We start from the raw sequence: 20,693 nt of genomic DNA on the forward strand, positions 1-20,693 counted from the left end.
TGCACTACCACTGGGGTCAAATGGAAAGTGGTTATCATTTTCATGCATTGGGTTACCATCCACAAGTAAAGCTAGAATGGTCAGTGCCACTAGCTGTTGCATCGAGCCTGCCATAAGCATCATGTGATTAAGCTCAGTCTACGCTTGGATGTTGTCAATAACACTTGGGGTTGCATAAGCTAAAAAGTGTACTGCATCAACCCTTATATGTGACATGTGTATAGACTGAAGGGTCTCCTGGAAGGACATGTTTTCTTGATCTGTAATATGAGCATGATATTTAAGATCTACATGATCTTCTTTCTTGAATAAAACTTCGTCTTGCTTTGGACCCACATCAAAATGGTCTTCAGCAAGATCTGTCCTATCCTTGGCATAATGATATTCAAATACAAATAGGAGTTTTGCATTCTGTGCTCTACATTTGTCTTGATGATCACAAGATATTGGCTTAGAACATCGATAGCATATGCCCATAGCATGTAGTTCCCATATCGTATCACTAGTAAGGTGTCTAATGAGTTTAGCCTTAGATAGCAATCTACACACATGCTCATCACCATTGGTTAGCTCAGTAGTAGTTCTAACATGCTGCTCATAGCCATCTTGCTGCTCATGTATAACAGATGATTGCCCATGACCATAATGCTCATGCTATCCATGGAGGGTCATGCTAATGCGGCTGCTACTCATAATGATACTCATGCTGTCCATACTGCATATGGTGATAAAAGCCCTACTTCTCATGTACATCTATTTGCTACTGACTATTACCAAAACTTTGGTCAAATTGTTGCCCATAGACATGCTACCCAAGATTGCATGATGATTGTCCAATATGACTACAATGGTGTCCTTGCATCCTAGGCTGACCATAAATATGAAGAGTGGCGAGTCCATGAGCATGGGTATTGGCATGATGCTAGTCATAATCACACGAGCTTGCTGCTCTTCCATTGCATAAGAATCTCCATATGCATGCTGCTGATTATTACCAAAACTTTGGTCATATTGTTGCCCATAAACATGCTGCCCATATAGTACATGTGAACAAAACTAAACATTGGGGCCTTGCTACCCAAAACTGCCATGTGCATGCTACCCATGTGCACCTGCATTAGGGCCTTGCTGCCCAAAATTTCCATGTTGCCCATGCAATATATGCAAACCAAACTGAACATTGGGGCCTTGCTGCCCAAAACTACCATGTGTATGCTACCCATTGCCATGTGCATGCTGCCCATGTACACCTTGCATTCCATGCTGCCCAAAATTTGCATTAGGCCCTTGCTGGCCATTCCCATGAGTATGCATATAGCTTTCATTACTGGGGAGCTGATGCCCCAAGGATGGGCTTGAAGGGTTCGTAATGGGGGAGGGAAGGATGGGTTTATCATGTCAAGTGGAGGGCTTGCCTGTCTCATAATTTCTATAGGGAAATCCATGGGTGCCACCAAAACCTTGTGGGCTACGCCCGATCTCCAAGGGAGGAGGGCAGTTGGCCTCACGTGGAGGAACATGCTCCTTGGGCTGAGCTGAGGAGGGTGCGATGGCGGGGATGAGGGCTCCCATGTGCTTGATGAGTAAGTCCATCTTGGCTGTCATCTCGTAATGACGCTGATCCTGGTGGGTTTCCATCTCCCTATGGTGTTGTTCCAACTCTCGATGCCAGTCGGCATGACAGGTCTCATGTTGGCATAGAGTATGGTTAAGCATAGCCAAGCGATCCATGTCGGAGGCACCATCTTCAAACCTGTCTTCACAATCCTCCTGGGCTAAGCTAGGATCATTAATTGAGGCATGGAATTCCCTTATTTCACGCTGGAAGTCCTCTTGGGACTTTGCTTTTCCCTTGTGGCCTGCCATCCTAAGTGCAGTCCACTAGACCCCCTGTTACAGAAATGGCAATATCTTGAGCTAGGAAGCTCCGATCCCCAAACTTTCTGACTCAAATTAAAGCTCTCAATCCCCTCTACAAGGCTATGTAAAAATATATTTGATATTAAATGATCAATGGTTTTCTGTAATTGACTTTTGTGGGCTGACTCTATAGAACTGATGTCTATCCCACAATACCTCTAAGCACAAAATTGGGCGTATCTCCCAAATCATAGGGCAGAATGGGGAGAATTTTTGTCTCAAACCAAAGGAAACATTTTCCTCTTCAAATCAAGCTATGGGGTCCGGGCTTAGTCACACAAGAAGGCTTTTTGAATTAAAAATCCCTACCATGTATACATAGACTAGGCGAGTCGGGACCAAAAGAGGGAACCCTAAAGCCCCCTCCCGATTAAGACCCTGAAAGGGTGCACAACTCGGCCCGAGGGGAACTTTGCCCACCTCCCGGTGATCCGGAGCCCAAAATTTCTTGTAGGTGCAGATACACTTGAATGAATAGCCCGAGCTCGATCATTTACATTTCACAACCTTGTAGATGTATTGGTAATGAGATGTATCACTTGGGAATGTATGGTGGATGTATGCAGTGATGGGGCATGCAATCAAGAAACGGTCTCAGCAAGAGAACTATTGATGCAAATGATGTATGGCTCTATGTGGCATTGAGAACCACCATTGAGACCTAGGATGTCTTGGAATAAGCACCTCAGAATTGGGATAATAGCATGCTATGCAATTTCAATTGAAGAGTTGGGCTTTTCATGAGATGCATGACCAATAAGGAAATGGGATAGGGGAAGGGTTACCTCTGCAATCAGTGACTCACTGATTGCATGACTTACCCTTCTTAAAAATTTCTCTCTTATCGATCAAGAATGAAGACAAGATTATGGTTAAGGATTAGAGTAAAATCTTGATCAATGGGGAAAGAAATTTAAAGAGCATTCAGCCATGCATGCATTTCAAGAGTGTGGGATGGGGATGGGAAATCAATTGGCACTCTCAAGCTTCAAGAAGGGATACAATTTTTCCATCTCTCTCATCAAGTGGATGAGCTCAACAATTGGATGTAAAAGAGAGACCAAGAATGGATTGACATACCTTATTCAAGCTCGGGGAAGAGTTAATGGCTACCCTCTCCAAGAAATTTGTGGTTGCCCTTCTTCTTGCAGCCCAGTCTTTGTCAAAGATGATGGAGTATTTGCAGGAACATTGCTTATAGGCAAGTCTTCCACTGTTAAATTGCAGAATGAGCTTGAAAAATTCAGCTCTCTTGTTCAAACTATGCAAGACTAGTCTAGCCCAATGAATTTGTAGTCACGCAGAAAAGTTGAACAAGTGCTTCTTAAATCTAGGACAGATGATGATTGGCCAAACAGGGTGATAGAGAAGAGCAAAGTTTCTCGATGACTTCTGTCCAAAGCTAAGGGCCAACAAAGTAGATGTGAGGCTTTAATGAAGAGGTTGAAAGCTTTGCTATTAGCTAGTGAAGAGGAGGTCATAGCACTGAAAGAGGAGGGTGCCTCCCTTAATAGACTTGCAGCAAGAACCATGCCAAGGGGTCTCCATGTCTTTCACAGCAGCTGACTATTCGGCATTTTAACTAGTTGATTGACCAAGTCAATGGTGATGAATGGAAGCTTGAGGATCGAGAACTTTCTCACTATGTGGTCTACTCAGAAAATGTGCTCGCAGCCTTTGTTGTTGTAAACTCTAATGTGTTCTATGCTAAGGAACCTCATAAGCATGTTTTTCATATATTAACAAATACCCTGAACTATCCAGCAAATGAAGATGTGGTTTAGGAAGAATACACCTACTAATGTGGTTGTTGAACTGAATAACATTTATGCCATGGGTTTTGGACATGTCTCTTATTTGAATATAAAGAAGTAGACAAAGGATCTACAATCAAGCCTACCTGCTTCGGGTTTAGTCAATATGAAAAATGAGACTCTTCTCAATGTCCTAGCCTCTTTATTTCCCAATCTTGAAAAGGTTGTCTTGCTAGATGACGATATTGTCGCTAGAAAAGATTTGGGAGGTCTTTGGAGGAAAAGTCTGGAAAAAAAGATAGTAGGTGTAGTGAGATCATTCAAAACAGGCAGTGAGCATCTAGATGGTTTCTTACATCAATCCATAGAGGTGCAGAGATCCTGTATCAAAGTGATAGACCTGGGGGAATGGTGAAAATAGAATCATATGAAAGCTTATTAGAAAATACTGCTGAGTCAGATTGAATCTGAGTTCAAAGTCATGGATGCATCCCATGAGTTACCTAGTTGTGAAATTCACACTTTCGATGATGCACGGCATGTGGCAAACCTAGATGACTCTCTCGAGATAAGAGAGCATGAAATTTAGAATGCTAAATCCGCCCTTAGATCCCTCCTCAACATCCCAGAAGATTACACCGTCTTGACAAAGCTGGCAAGGGTAGTTTCATTCAGTCATCGGTTTTCTCTGATCACAATGTTGATGTCATGCTTGATGAAGGCTTAGCATCTCCTAGATCGCATTACCACATCTTCAATAGTGAGCGTATGCCCTGGTGGTTCGTCATCAAAGAAATAGGAGATCCAAGCTCTATGATAGCAGTGCCCTTGAAAACCCGATGAAGAGTTTCGAATACATCACCCGCTTCAGGCACGCGCAATTTGACATTGTAAAGGCTGGCCATGTTGTAGAAGGAGAGGTTACATCCATCAATCATGTGTACGTGAAGGACGGCACACCTTCTCCCACTGGATTTGTCATGAACATGCAACCATATAAAGCAGAGGCAGGATTTGATATGCGAGTCTCTCCTTTTCTGATCTAGCAGCCTTGCATGCGAGGATGGAGAATGAATGGGAACCTGCCTAGAGGAACTTGTCTTACAGGTTCACTCAGAAGGAGTTGTTACTATCTAGTCAGGGTATCCCTCTCATCACTGCTACAAATGAGTAAAATCCATGGTGGCACCTATTGAAAGAGGTTGTTTTGATGGCTGGAGGTGAACTGAGGGAGCCCGAGATTTTTCCTACTACCACTAATAGCCGCTTTGTGAGGGAGAAAGGAATTCCATGTTTCGGGTTCTCTCCCATGGCTAATACACCTATTGTATTGCATGACCACAATGAGTTTCTAAACAAAAAAAGAGTATCTGAAAGGAATTAAATTGTACGTTGAAATCATCAAATCCTTTCTATCGTCAGATGAAAATGGAGCCTCACTAGATCTATACATACTTTGGTGCATTGGATTGTGCCATCAAAACAAAGAAGGCAGAGGGTTCCATGGCAATGTACAAGGGCTTTGTACTGACGGTAATGAGGCAGGGCCCATACACGGTAGTTCTGTTTGTGACTCTAGAGGAAGTTCTATGCCTATGATATCTAAAGTTAATACACCATGATGAAAGCTCATCTCCCTGCATGTCCACTTCACAGCATCCTTCTTCATCACCCTACAAGTCTCAAAGTTGAAAATGAGCTACCATTAGCTGCCATTTTTGTCTCCTTGCCTCCATATTTGGCCAAGCCTCCTACCGTAGCTCTTGTGTGTCTTCCAAGAAAGCTGCCATCTCTGCCTGTGTACCTAAAAAGTAGGGTTTATTGTTGGAAAATGAGACTAGATTTGGGAGAAAGGAGAGAGAAAGGAAGGATCAAGAACTAAGCTCTGATACCAGCTGTAATGAAGGAGACCTAACTAATCTAACTAAGAGAGAGAAGAGAGAGGAAGACTGTAAAAGAAGAGGGAACAAGAGAGTAGAGGAGAGAGAAAGACTAGGGGAAGAGAGAGAAAGGCCTGAAGAGAGAGAGAAAGACAGAGAGAGAGGGGAAGCCATGGGAGCTGAAGGTGAATGTGAGGAGATAGATTTGTATAACAAATGGTACCCTAATCGGGTCCTTGTACACCTTAAATACCCCATCAATGTAACCGGGTATTCGCATGTGCTAACCCTGTGTAAGACCCTCTAATCCTATTCTTTACAAATCTTTTCCATATAATCCATTTCAAGTCAATATTATAAAATATGAATACATGTCCACCTTCTCCTCAGTTATGGATGGTTTTTAGAGCTTTGATTTGGTGCCATTTATTGATGCTTTGATATAGTTGTTGAGCATGCACATCAAACATTCATCATAATAATCATATTAGTATTTATACGAAAATAGTTGGTCATCATAATAACCATTGTTAAGCATATAGATTAGATGGTCATCATAATGCTCTAGTGTTAATGAATATAAGTGATACACTAGGAATAATAGAGGCTCAGTGAAACACCTAATAAATGCTTTCTTTGAAGAGCACATTAAATTAGTCTCATTATCTCTATGTTAAAGTATCTAATTGCAATTTTTTGTGTATGAAAGATTCAATTGTTCTAAACTTGGAAGTTGAGGAGTCATGTTGGCTACAGTGGTTGTCTCATAGGCTTAGGAGCTAAGAACATGGAAGGGCTAGCTAAACTTACCATGATCAGAGGGATGCCATAATACTTAGTGTTTAGCTTAAGTCATTCTAAGGATTTACTCTCTAAGAGAAGAGTAAATGTCTTGGACCCAATAAGAACTTCCTTTCTTCTCTACATCTTGGGAAGGTATGAAAGACTTGAACATAGAGAGTACCTGACTAGTGAATTTCCACATTTCATAGATTGTAATAGATCCTTCTTATATGGCATAATGGTAAAATTACTTTAGAAAACCTTGACTAGATTCTAAGGGCATTTTCCTATTCTATTCGGGAGGAAGATCATAGACATGAAATATGTGTTGCAGTTTGTATAGGTCTCTCCCTTTGGTAAGAGAATGAACTATTTTTGCTATTTTCTAAACCTATGATGACTAAGAAATGTCATGTAGCCTCTATGTTTTCCTTAAGTTGTGCATATACTCATATTTTCCAATGTATTGAGAAGCAATATCATAACAAAGACAACTAGACATTAAGAAATCAAGAATCTACGTGATACCTAGAAAATTCCATCCGTCTAGTATGAAATTCCTCTAGCACGTTACTTTTGTAATAGAGTATATCCTCGACATGTTAGCGATTGTTGTCTTCTTCTCAAAGTCATAGGAGATTCTAGTCTATTTCTATATATGTTCATGTCAATACCAAGATTTGCAAGATCCATATCAACATTCAAGTTCTTATGTGATATCTCTATCCAAAACAATTGAAAAATCTTCAACAAGATGTGTTGGTTATAGCTATCAACTCAAGTGATCCCTGTGCCACATCATCTACTCACATGGTTTCCTCTTTTCCCACTTTAATTGTGCCTACATCGGCATGCCCCATCAGTATTTGATTCCACCAAGTCAACCACTACTCACTTGCCATCTTAGTAGTTTGTGGGCCTAGTATGCCATGTTGTCAATAGTTGTGACAATGACAATAACTACCTCTATATCTCTAACCTTTTTGTTGGTTGCCTCTATTGTTGCAGCCACCAATGTGAATAAAAAAGCAATGATCCATATGTACAAATATCACTTCATGTATGTTGATTAGAAAAAGGAATACATCTAGCTCTCCTAATCTCTTGTTCTATTGGATAACTTGGCATTGATGTGCAATTTGTGCATCCTGCCTCAAGGCATCTATAATGAGGATCTAATGCCAGGTTTGTGTGTCATTGCCTCACCACGATATCAAAACCTCATGTAGCATTTGTTGCACAAAAATTGTTCTTCTCTAGCTAGTATAAGAATAAATACTAGCCACCACTAGCTCCACTAAATCAAGAGGAAGATAAAGCCAAACCCAATAAAGAAGTCTTACATCCACAAAAGCATATTCTGAATTATTATAGATATGGATCTCAAGCATATTGTTGTCTTATAGCGGGATATATAGTATCTACTTGCTAGCATCTAATCCATGGCATGTACATATGTGCCCATTTTTGTTGACCATTTAACATATGCGTTCCTAAAACCTCCATAACTACTCATTATATCACCACAATCATTTTCTATCCATGATCCATTAAAATATATTAATTAAGATCTCCATTCTTAGTATAAATGTATTCTGACATATAATAAACATAGTAAATCAAAATTGCAAATAAATAGTGATTTTAATTAGTTTACAATATTTTTCATAGATGTATTACCATTTTTAGACTCATGCATGCTAGTTTTGAATTATAGTAGCGATCACATAAAGTCTTTATATATCTCCTCTTAAGGTAGGCATGGAGTTCGAAAAGGTTGCAATTTAATCAAACCTTTGTGATTGTAAATATGGTACAAATAGGAAATATAGGAAAGTTTTTGAGTGGAAGGACATGACACTACAATAGAGCTACCAAGTGTGCTAAGAGAAATATAGGTAGGTGGCATTTAGCTAGTCCTACAAAAAAACTACATATCTTCCCTTCATTATTATTCACTAGAGCATCCCTTCTAACACCAAGATTGCTTTGGCAAGGGATTTGTATTTGCAATATTTAGCCACAAGCATACTCAAATTGATATATTTATTTTCTAGTCCCATGGGACATCTTCAACTAGCAAATGCAATGCATCCTTGTCAAATCTTGCCTACACATGGGTTGTGGACTGCAATAGGAGGGTGTTGTTGGTAGTGGGATGTAGCTGTAGTGGTAGCTTCCCATAGGCCACCCCCTTGGCCACTACTTAATGTCAACAAATGGATTACCCCTCCTCACTAAAAAAATTGCAGCCGCCTACTTAACTATAAGGTGGTGTCTTCCATATACATGTGGCCTTTTTACATGCTCTCTTCAAACCTATTTTTAGAATCCCACATAGGCACAACATATCCACTCCCACTTCTCCTTAAGCACACACACAACCATTCTAAGATCTCCCATATTAGACATTACCTAAACATTTTCTCCTCAAACCCTTCAATGATGATTGCATACCAAGATCCATGCAGACACTAACATAGAGATATCAAAAGAAAGTTCTCAATGGTACTTCTAGGTGGGAATCATAGTAATCCTTGTTTCCAACATTAACCAAAAATTTACCATGTAACCTCAAAAATCCAACTATATCCTTGGTGCTACCTAGTCTAGCTTAGAAGGGTTAAGATGGACTCCCAAAGGGTCTCATAAGGAATTGATTAGGAAACCTTAGACCTGGACTAGTCCATTGAGTATAGTCATCATTGAGTTCCTTTTTGTTCCTTGGATCCCTTACATCCCAAGGCTCCACCCTACTTTTTGTGGTTGAACCCACCCCAAAAGAAAGAGATCCCCCTTTGTTTTCACCTTGGTAACAAGTCCTTTTATCCTCCAAGGTGGGATCCACCACTCCTCAAAAAGTGTGATATCAACAAGTTGCATTTTATTTTGGCAAAAAATGATTTCTTTATTTTGTACAAAACATTTTATTTATCTCAAAAGGTAGCCAATCACATTGTAAGTTCAAATACCCATTTTTTATACTCTATTTTGTACTAAAATGCCTTCAAATTAATCTAGCTTTGTAGAACCCCATAATGTGGTGCCTCAGATCCTATAGAGGTAGCTACATAACCACTTTATTTCCACTACTTCTCCCAAGTGCCACATTAGTAGAGTGATCTGATTTTGGCCCCAAAGTTGGACCCTCTTGCCCCAAATTAGTCTTTTCCATCTCTAAAGGTACCTAACCACATTATATATTCAACTCTAAATGTGTCTGACTACATTGTATGTTTATCCAAGTGTGTTTTATATTGTATTTTGGTCTCCAATCCTTCAAAACAAATATTATGCTAAGAAAATCAATCTATACAAGTTTCTTTTCTATCTTACATTTCCTAACAAAACTCTATAGGGATATAAGCCAGTGTAAGGGAAAAGTGGATTTTCATATTCGTGTGGATGAGGAGTATGCTACGACAAAGACCCCTTACAACCATTGTACCCTAGATACAATAAGAGCCTCCCAATATTCTTTAGAGGGAAAGAAAAGAATTACTCTTTAGAGAGTTCCTTCTATCCAAACGATCTTAGAACTAGCCTAAGCTTCACAATGGAAGCACACTAGTGGTAAGAGTCATCTTTGTATTAGTTTATTTGGAATTAAATAAGTTTTTGTTCCTCTCATATTTACTATGTATTCTCTAATACTTGGTCAGATTATGTTTGTTGTGCAATGTAATTCTCACAATCTAACCATGGATCATTACACAATAACATTGTGGTTAAAATGAAGGTAGTGATGTGTTCAACATATAGATGGGCAAGTGCGCCAATCGGGAATGGTAAGGTCGCGAACGTGCTAGAATGTAAATCTAAAGATATGGTGGCTTTAGCTATACAATATTCTCTTTATTTGTTGTATAATTAGAGATGATGATCTTATGCAAGGAGAATTGATACTTGATCTCCAAATTTTCATAAATATTAGCTGGATATTTGGAGAATTTTTCTCCTTTCTTCCTTCAAATTCAAATATTTATTTTTTGAGTTACAGTCAAACACTCTTGTGAACATTTTTTGTCCTCAAGTATGTCCAAAATGGATTTATATTATCCTATTGAGCTTATTGCAATAGAAAATAAGATTATGTGAGGCAATGGAGTACAAAACCAATATACACATTTAGAGAATTTAAGTGTGATTATGCTTATTGTTCTAAACACCTCCTTAGATCTTTCCAAAATCTAGAGTGCTTGTGCTTTACTCAAATGTAGCGAGATGTATATTAGCGTGGAGCCCCAATAGAGACACTAAGGGAAATGGGTTTCATCTGCAAGAAAATCTATCTTGTAACATCAACAAGCTTTTGTTTCATTCTTTAGAAAATAACAACAAGGAAAAGAACACCACGAGCAAGAAATCTACATGCAGCTTCATAGAAACAATTCTCCCACGGCTTTAACTTCAATAAAATTCATCCTTCTCTTCATATTCTTCATAGAATTCATCAATCAACAAAGAGAACACAAAAAAACACCACTTTATTGGAAAAATATCACATAGTATTCATCTTCATTTTCTTCATATTTTTCTCTCTCAATCTCCCATAAAAAGATACAATGTCTTGGCTATCTCTAACTCTCTCTTTCTCTCTCAATCAATAGTACATAATCTCCTCACTACAATACTCAATAATCACTCATAATAATCCTTCTTTTGTCATGGATGCCCCTTCCAAAAGATATGTCTGATATGAAAGGTCATCGGAGTCACTATAGTGACTCCTCACAGCTCATTATTGCCACTTCACTCCAGTCTTCTCTTTGAGCCTTCAATAGCTACTTCTTCCACTTCCTTGAGCTCTTTTCTTGAACTTACATTCACCTCTTTCCAAGGCTAGAAAACTTTCCCAAAGTCACACATACATTCCACAGAACACTTACATAAGCATACATAACAAAATAGAACAGAAGCAGAAGTTGTACAGAAGCTCAACAGAGGGTTATAGAAGGTCAACAAGAAGCATCAGAACCACATCACTCATACTAAAACAACTCCAAACTATCAAAAACCATTGAATGAGCTTTCAAACTTTCTCAACTTCCATCAATCATTAATCCATGCTTCATATAGAAGAAAAATACAACAAAATAGAAGCTAAACAGAAGCTATCAGAACCTCAACAAAACCTATCAGAACATCACAGAGCCTCATATCTCTACTAAAAATCTTAATGAGCTTCAAAAAAATAATCAATCTCATCCAAAATATTCTCAAACCACTTTGGAAAAAACTAATCATTACTCAAAATCCATTCAGCCTACAAAAATAACAAAAATCAACAAAAAAACCAAGTTATTTCAGCATTCAAAAATGCAATGTGATGGAGAACTATGTACATGTTTTTTTAGCAAAGTAAATATTTTGCACTACCCAAAATTTCATAATGAAGGCATGACTAGCATCACAATGATACATTTTTACACAAAGCTCAATTGACGATGAGGGGTCAATAGAGTGTAAAGGATGCATTCTTTGAAGATTTTAGAAAAGTGAAGATATAGAAAATAGGAATTGTTTCACTCACATAAAACTTAAATTTAATATTCAAACATTTGTGATATATATTCAACTAATTTTAATATGTGCATTATTATGCATGAAGTGTGCCATTTGCTACGCATGAAGTGTGTTATTTATTATTTATTTTGCAAGAATAGGGATATAACTATGTTATGGTACTGCTTCCTTTTTCTCACAAAAATGTGGAGTGAGGAAGGCATAGCCTTACAAGCTTTGCAATGATACCTCAAATTAACGTGGACCACTTTGTCTACTTTTGTGATAATATATGTTTAGCTTATGAAAGATCTAGAGATCTTCTAATTGGATGGTTTATAATATGATAGTGCAAAATGACATATCTTTGACACTGCAAAATGACATCTACCACAAGTTTGAATGGTTATCATTTGAGATTACATGTTAAACTTATAAAAAAGATACATATCAATTACTATTTCATACATGACATCATGAGAAATGAGAATGTATTGACTTGTAGCTACAAAGTCCATATACGTTGAGGTATTAGAAGAATAGCATTAACTTAGTTCGTCCATTTCATGTATGAGATTTTTAAACATCAATTAGGGTTGTCTATGTAGCTTTTCCATGTTAAGATAACACCTTTCAAGTGTGATAGAAGAGGAGCTCAATATTGCAGGTTTGCCTTGTGGGAAAGTAAATTAGATTATGCATGGCTTGAAAGTAAGTTAGCAAGTATGGTTTTTGGAATTACTATTTCCGTGGGCTAATTTTGGCTTTCCTTTACCATTTAACCTAAAAAATCCATCTATATCCTTGGTGCTACTTACCTAGTCTAGCTCAGTAGGGTTACATATGGACTCGGGAAGGGCCTCATAAGGAATTGACTAGGAAACCTAAGACTTGGATTAGTCCATTGAATATAGTCATCATGGAGTTCCTTTTTGTTCCTTGGATCCCTTACATTCCAAGGTTCCACCCTACTTTTTGTGGTGGAGACCACCCTAAATGAAAGAGATCCCCCTTTCTTTTCACCTTGGTAACAACTCTTTTTATCCTCCAAGATGGGGTCCACCACTCCTCAAAAAGTGTAATATCAACAAGTTGCATTTTATTTTGGCCCAAAATGATTTCTTTAATATTGTACAATAAAATTGATTTATCTCAAAAGGTAGCCAATCACATTGTAAGTTCAAATACCCATTTTTTATACTCTATTTTGTATTAAAATGCCTTCAAATTAATCTAGCTTTGTAGAACCCCATAATGTAGTGCCTTAGATCCTATAGAGGTATTTATATAACCACTTTATTTCCACTACTTCTCCCAAGTGCCACGTTAGTAGTGTGCTCTAATTTTGGCCCCAAAGTTGGACCCTTTGTCCCCAAAGTAGTCTTTTCCATCTCTAAAGGTACCTAACCACATTATATATTCAACTCTAAAGGTACCTAACCATATTATATATTCAACTCTAAATGTGTCTGACTACATTGTATGTTTATCCAAGTGTGTTTTATATTGTATTTTGGCCTCCAATCCTTCAAAACAAATATTATGCGAAGAAAATCAATCTATACAAGTTTCTTTTCTATCTTACATTTTCTAACGGAACTCCATAGGGATATAAGCCAGTGCAAGGGAAAAGTGGATTTTCATATTCATGTGGATGAGGAGTATGCTACGAGAAAGACCCCTTACAACCATTGTACCCTAGATACAATAAGAGTCTCCCAATATTCTTTAGAGGGAAATAAAAGAATTACTCTTTAGAGACTTCCTTCTATCCAAATGATCTTAGAACTAGCCTAAGCTTCACAATGGAAGCACACTAGTGGGGAGAGTCATCTTTGTATCAGTTTATTTGGAATTAAAGAAGTTTTTGTTCTTCTCATATTTACTTTGTATTCTCTAATCCTTAGTTAGATTTTGTTTGTTGTGCGATGTAATTCTTACAATCTAATCATGATGGATCATTTCACAGTAACATTGTGGTTAAAATGAAGCTAGTGATGTGATCAACATATAGATGGAAAAGCGCGCCAATTGGGAATGGTAAGGTTGAACCTGCCAGAATGTAAATCTAAAGATATGGTGGCTTTACCTGTACAATATTCGCTTCATTTGTTGTATATTTAGTGATGATGCTCTTATGCAAGGAGAATCCATACTTGATCTCCAAATTTTCATAAATATTGGGTGGATATTTGGAGAATTATTCTCCTTTCTTCGTTCGTCAAATATTTATTTATTGAGTTACCGGTATATACTCTCTTAGAACATTTTTTGTCCTTAAGCATGCGCATAATGGATTTACATTATTCTATTGAGCTTACTACAATAGAAAATAGGGCAATGGAGTGCAAAAGCAATCACATTTGGAGAATTTGAGTGTGATTGTGCTTATTGTTCTAAACACCTCCTTAGATAGTTTCCAAAATCGAGAGTGCTTGTGCTTTACTCAAATGTGGCAAGATGTATACTAGTGCAATGTGATGCAGAGCTATTTACATGTTTTTTGAGCAAAGCAAAGATTTTGCACTACCCAAAAATTCATAGTGAAGGCATGACTAGCATCACAGTGATCCATTTTTGCCCAAAGCTCAATTGATAATGAGGGGTGAATAGAGTGACACTAAAGGATGCATTGTTTTAAGATTTTTACAAAAGTGTAGATACAGAAAATAGGGATTGTTCGACGTCTAACACAAAACTTATATTTAAATTAGTTTGAAAATTTGTGACATATATTCAATAGCTTTAAAATGTGCATTATTATGCATGAAGTGTGCCATTTGTTGGACATGAAGTGTGTTATTTATTATATATTTTGCAACCATAGGGATATAACTGTGTTATGCTGTTGCTTCCTTTTTCTCCCAAAAATGTGAAGTGAGCAAGGCATAGCCTTATAGGCTTTGCAATGATACCTTAAAAATAATGTGTGCCACTTTGTCCACTTTTGTGATATTATATGTTTAGCTTATGAAAGAGCTGGAGATCTCCTAATTGGATGGTTTGTAACGCGATAGTGCAAAATGACATATGTTTGATACTGCAAAATGACATCTGCCACAACTTCCAATGGTTATCATTTGAGACTACATGTTAAACTTATGAAAAAGATAGAGATCACTTACTATTTCATACATGACATCATGAGAAATGAGAACGTATTGACTTGTAGTTGCAAAGTCCATATACGTTGAGGTACTAGAAGAACATCATTGACTTAGGTTCGTCCATTTCATGTATGAGATTTTTAAACATCGATTAGGGCTGTCTATGTAGCTTTTCCATGTTAAGTTACCGCCTTTCGAGCTCGATATTGCAGGTTTACAATACCTTGTAAACCTTGCATGGATCTCAAAAGAAAACAGTACACACACACACACACACACACACATTCTCGATATTGTGGTTTATCGTTTGAGATTACATTTAATTTACACGTATGATTCATTAGTCTAATAAAAGCCCGAGGGACTGTTATTCAGTTTACCATGCATGCGTTTTGAAAACGTGTCGACTCGTACGATGCATGTCTCTTTTCGAAACGTGCAGCACGGAATCAGAAGAGTTTTTGCACATCGATGTTTCCTGGCCGGAGCAACGAGCAGAGTTTTCGGTTTAGATGTTCTGGCGATCGACCTTACCGAGCACAGCTACTCTGTCACTGAAATTTGCAGAGACAGATATTCCTGTCGCCGAGATGACAGTTGTCGGTTTAGATGTTCTGGCGATCGACCTTACCGAGGCGTGTCTACAATCGCCGACAGCTTACAGCTTTGAGGTACAGTAAATTAGCAAGCAGGGTTTTTGGATTAGTGTCTACGTTCGCTAATTTTGGCCTTCCTTTGGAAGGAGAAGGCGACTCATGAATCGACAGAGGAAGGGCGATATGCAAGCAAGCCAGTGCAGATGGTTAGTGCCTTGCCATTGTCGGTACGTATAATGATGGTTAGGATTTGCATGTAAAGGCTCCGCCTGTCCCTGTAATATGTATTACTTTTTCCAGTGTGTTGTTGGTAGGTTGCTCTTCCTGCATCATGGCTTGTTTCAATACTTACTATTTATTTTAATCATGGCTTAGTCCAAGTGGTGTGTATGGGTGAAGTTATTGTTCTAAATCGCTTGAATTTTATCTCTTATCTCTCTTGATATGAAGAGAGAAGGATCCGTATGAAACCACCATGCTTTAATTACAACACTATTACTTGAGAGTGCGGACATCATTGGATAGAGATTAGAGAGTATAATTTCTTTATTTATCTTATAATTGAAATGGGAGAGCAAGAGCAAACCTGAAGATATGTACAATCTATCAAGCCTTGTCTCTCTTATTGTCGCCCCTTTCTAATTGTTGGACCATGTGTATCAAATCCATGCATATACATAGACAAGTCGATGGCAAGATACAATTTTCCCAAGCCATTTTCTCACTTTTTGCAATTGCTTGACCCTTAATGAAATACCTTTGAGGCTTTATCTTTCACCCTATGAAAATCCTCAGCAACAAAGTATATCTTTGGTAGTTTTTGTAAGTTAGGGGTTTCTTAGTAAGCACATTTTTATTTGTATCAAAGATGAACAAAAAGTTTAGGCACCTTTGGTAAAACTCACTTCTATTAGTACTTGTGGGGACACTAGTGAGGGTTGATGACATTGGTTGATCTTTATTCTAGTATGCTCCCTAAAGGGGTGAGGGTAATAATAGTTTTCGACATTAGGTCATAGGTTCCTTGGGAGGTTTGTTAGGTCGACCCAAATAAAAACTTTATATGGTTTGTGTGGGAATTGAACTCAAATGTCCATTTGAACAGTGTTAAAGGGAAATATTTTAATATTTGCCTACTACCCTACGCCTAGTACCTTTAAGGCCGTCTCATTGTTTTTGAATAAGAAAAATAAGTTATTGGAAAAATAAGTTTTGATATTTTCAACTCTTTTTAATCCAAGTTTTCATATATTCCATTATAGGCTGGCTATAGTGGCACTAGTCTACCATGGCTCTTTTTTTTCATATTCCAAATTCCAAAGTTTAAGATTGGAAGTGTATACAATTAGAGAGGGAATTACTTCACTGTCACTTACCTTTTTGTTCTATAGCTGTGCTTCACTAGCATCCAATTGATATGCTTTTGCTTGCAAGTAGCAATTGGCCTCTTTGCTCATTATTTGACTTATTTGTGGAAGCGTGAATGTGTTGATTGACTTTAGGCTTTTTCATTTTGCATCGTCTCAATCGAGGATGGATGATTCTATCTAATAGGTTGAGCTTTGCTTGTAGAACTTGTAATCTGCATCCTTGGATGCTTCAGCCTCAATGTTGGCTTTCTCCATTTTGACCTTGATTTTGCCAGAGATTATTTCTAAAAGAATGTGAGTTATTGTATAAGCCAGTGTTAAAAAGAGTGTTGTAGAGAGACTCTAGCGAGCCAGCAATGGCTTATGCTTTTGCGTGAAAGACAATGCTCCCCCCCCCCCCCCCCCCCAAACAAAGAGGGAGACTCTAAAAGTAGGTTTATTTTTCCTAATAGCCTTGTGTAAGGATTGAAAATGATAAGAGAAAATGAAGGGAGTTTGAGACATGCATACTCAAATCAAATGGGAAAGTTTCTCGTTATTACAGACTTGGTTTCCTTTTGTTCTCTCCCGATTCTTTCCTCTGAGGATACCTCTTTAACTCCATACCTTATTGTTCTTTGATTGGGGAAACTCCAAGAGGGGGCTCTTTTTGTGAAGCACCTTTTTATATGTCGAATGCAGGGCATGGTAGGTAGTGGCCATAGTTGGCCGTTTTTGTTTTATGGCTGCATACCAAGTAAGAGACTTTCATGAAGGGAGAGTATGGTGAGGAAAATAAGGAGGCAACCATTACAAGATACAGGTCTCATACCGCCGTTCAAAGCGACTTTATCATTCGAATCAAATTCAACTTGGGCTTTTGGGTGAAAGACAATGCTCCCTTCCCCCCACAACATGGGGGACTTCAGAAGTAGGTTTCTTTTCACTAATAGCCTCGTGTAAGGATTGAAAATGATAGGGGAAAATGAAGGGAGTTTGAGGCATGCAGACTCCCAAATCAAATGGGAAACTTTCTCGTTGTTACGAACTTAGTTTCCTTTCATTCTCTCCCGATTCGTTCATCTGAGGATATGTCTTTAATTCCATACCTTATTGTTCTTTGATTAGGGGAACTCCAAGAGGGGGCTCTTTTTAGGAAGCACCTTTTTATATGCCAAATGCAGGGCATGGTAGGTAGTAGCTATAGTTGGCCGTTTTTGTTTGATGGCTATATACCAAGTAAGAGACACTTCCATGAAGGAAGAGTGTGGTAAGGAAAATAAGGAGGAAACCACTACAAGATATAGGCATCATATTGACGTTCAAAGCGACGAAAATGTTTACAAAAAAAATTATCCCCATCATCGCTAAACACGTTGGTGTTAGCGACGACATAGAACCATTGCTATCGACGTCTCTAGCGACACAAATAGCGACATTTTGCAATGCGAATTGCGATGCTAATAGAGATGTATGCAATAAATTTGTGACGCTATTAGTGATGGTTATAGAGAAAAAAAAATTGTGGGAGGATAGCTTGTAGCACTATGCGCTGTATTTGGGCTATACAAAAGGGTTATAGTAAGGTGTACAATGGTCGTGAAAATAAAGATAAAGTGTACTTGAATCCACAAGATTGATACATAAAATAAATACAAGATTGCTTAATAAAAGCGCTTATGGAATCATGGCAAGATATAAAGTATAATACTAATATAGTGCATAGAAAATGCATACATAAATCACAGGACCAAAAAAGAAGAGGACGTGTGCTCCACGGATCCTAGCGTGAGCTATAGATCCTCGCCATCTAAAAGCTTGTCCCGTCGTAGAAAGGAGCATCGAACGAACTCTGTAAAAAAATAAATAACTACACATCAGTCCACCATACAATAATACATTTTAATTAAAATTAGCAACTACGGATAAGAAAGATGAGTGACTTACTGGGTTGCCATGTGTATACAATCTATCGATTAATGCAATTAGACCATGTCTCTTTGCATATCGAGTCTTTAGACATGTGGGATTGCAGTTTATAGTGGAGTGGTGCAAAGAAAACAAAATACAATTGTTTTATTCACGATTGTTAGTACAAGCAATATTGCAAAAAAATAAGTGCAAAGAGCAAAAGAAAAACTTACAAAGTCCTCCATATAAGTTCTGTGGTCGTCGCTCCTAAGACGATAGACCACTCCTCTCTCCAGATGTGCCCTCGCTCCCTCCCATTGTTGTCTCCAACGTCTTGGAGAATTTATAGCCTCCTTCTTGAGTTGGCGCCAGTCATCTACGTCTAGCCACTCGGGCTTTGAGGCCCCACTCTTAAGTGCATTGCTTGCGTCCGATCCTCTATGTAATATGTACACACGTATGCACTCCATCATCTAGTTTATGGAGAACTTATCTGTTGTGGTGGATATTGGAAACTCCTTATGTATGGATGCTATTATGTAGTCTTTGCTCCTCTTTGGTATGTTCTTCCAATGATCCAAGACATGCCAAAAAACTTGTTTGCACAATACTCTCATACGATCCATCACCCTCCTCCCCTCATCATTCATGATAATGGCTCATGTCCTATACTCTACAAGGTATTGATATTCCTTTGGGGTATGTCTAAGATGTGTCATCTCCCACCTGCGATTGTTCTCGTGGGAATATTTAGGAGACCCTTGTACATTTGGTGTATTGATGGGGGTGGTGTCTCTCGGAGTACCACCCATAGGGGTGTCACTTGTGGATGGCCACGTGCGGACGTTTGAGTAAAAGCTGGAGTGACTAAAGTAGACATCTCCACATGTGTGACAAATCCCACAAGTGACACAAATCCAACAGAGCGACGAGACAGACACTATGCTGATACCTCCACAACAACCACCTGAGCCACTCTCTCTTGAACCTTTATGAGAGCAAGAAGTAGAACCTGTATCTTGAGCTGACCATGGGCTCATCGCATTCACGTCTTCGCAACATCCCCTAGATCCCTCCATCTGGAGCATGGACCTCATCTAGGGGAAACCGAAGCATCAAAGTGTGCCAAAGTAAATCTAACGGAACCGCCTAATGGTGTCCCAGACAGCTTCAGGTTTGCCATATCTCTAAATCGAGCCATTTGATCTGGAGACATATGTGTGAAGATCTCCTGTAGCTTTTTGTCACTCATTCCTAGACTAATCGTGTTGTCCAAATATCCACAAAGGTTATGTGCACATATAAAAATTGATATTAGCATAATCCATATAAAGATTCAAGCAAAGCACGGTAATATAACTCTTAAGAAAATGATATTACTGAAAATGTATATTCTAGAGTATCATTATAAGTGATTCATTAATGAGTTGAGTAGGTGGATGCTCAAAGTATGACGTAGCTTATGGTTCGATGTTAATCTCCTCACACAACTTCGCATACACTAGAAGGTCGATAGAAAGGTCACCACAAAAGGATGAGTCCACCTCGTTCCTCAAAGAATTCTTGGCCTCCACCCCTTGCAATATCGACCCCTCTATCTGTATAATGTTCTCAGCTATGCTAGGAACATTGCTTTCATCATATACTCTTGCACTTCGGGGAGCTAAGGTACAATAAAATATCATAAAAGAGATTTAACATTTGTGACATATACCATGTCGTGATAAAATTTTAAAAAACATGAGTTTATGCATCTGTTCACAATGGGCCAACAATACAAACGTGTTGTGCAAATTCATCCATCTTTTTTTAGAATCTATTTTGAGAAATCTATTTTAAGAAATCTAGATAGATCTCGTAAAAAAAATTTCCCTGGCTCTTTCCAGTA

The 20,693-nt window shown here is 38.3% G+C and overlaps 1 pseudogene; it reads left to right on the forward strand.

Annotated features, from left to right (window-relative positions):
- The first annotated feature begins 1,729 nt into the window (after positions 1–1,729).
- The window catches only part of LOC148012650 (uncharacterized), a 67,570-nt pseudogene continuing 48,606 nt past the window's right edge, over positions 1,730–20,693 (forward strand).

The sequence above is a fragment of the Lygodium microphyllum genome, chromosome 27 (genome assembly GCF_053477565.2).
Source record: "Lygodium microphyllum isolate KBCC chromosome 27, Lygodium_microphyllum_v1.1.10, whole genome shotgun sequence".
Lineage (NCBI taxonomy): Eukaryota > Viridiplantae > Streptophyta > Polypodiopsida > Schizaeales > Lygodiaceae > Lygodium > Lygodium microphyllum.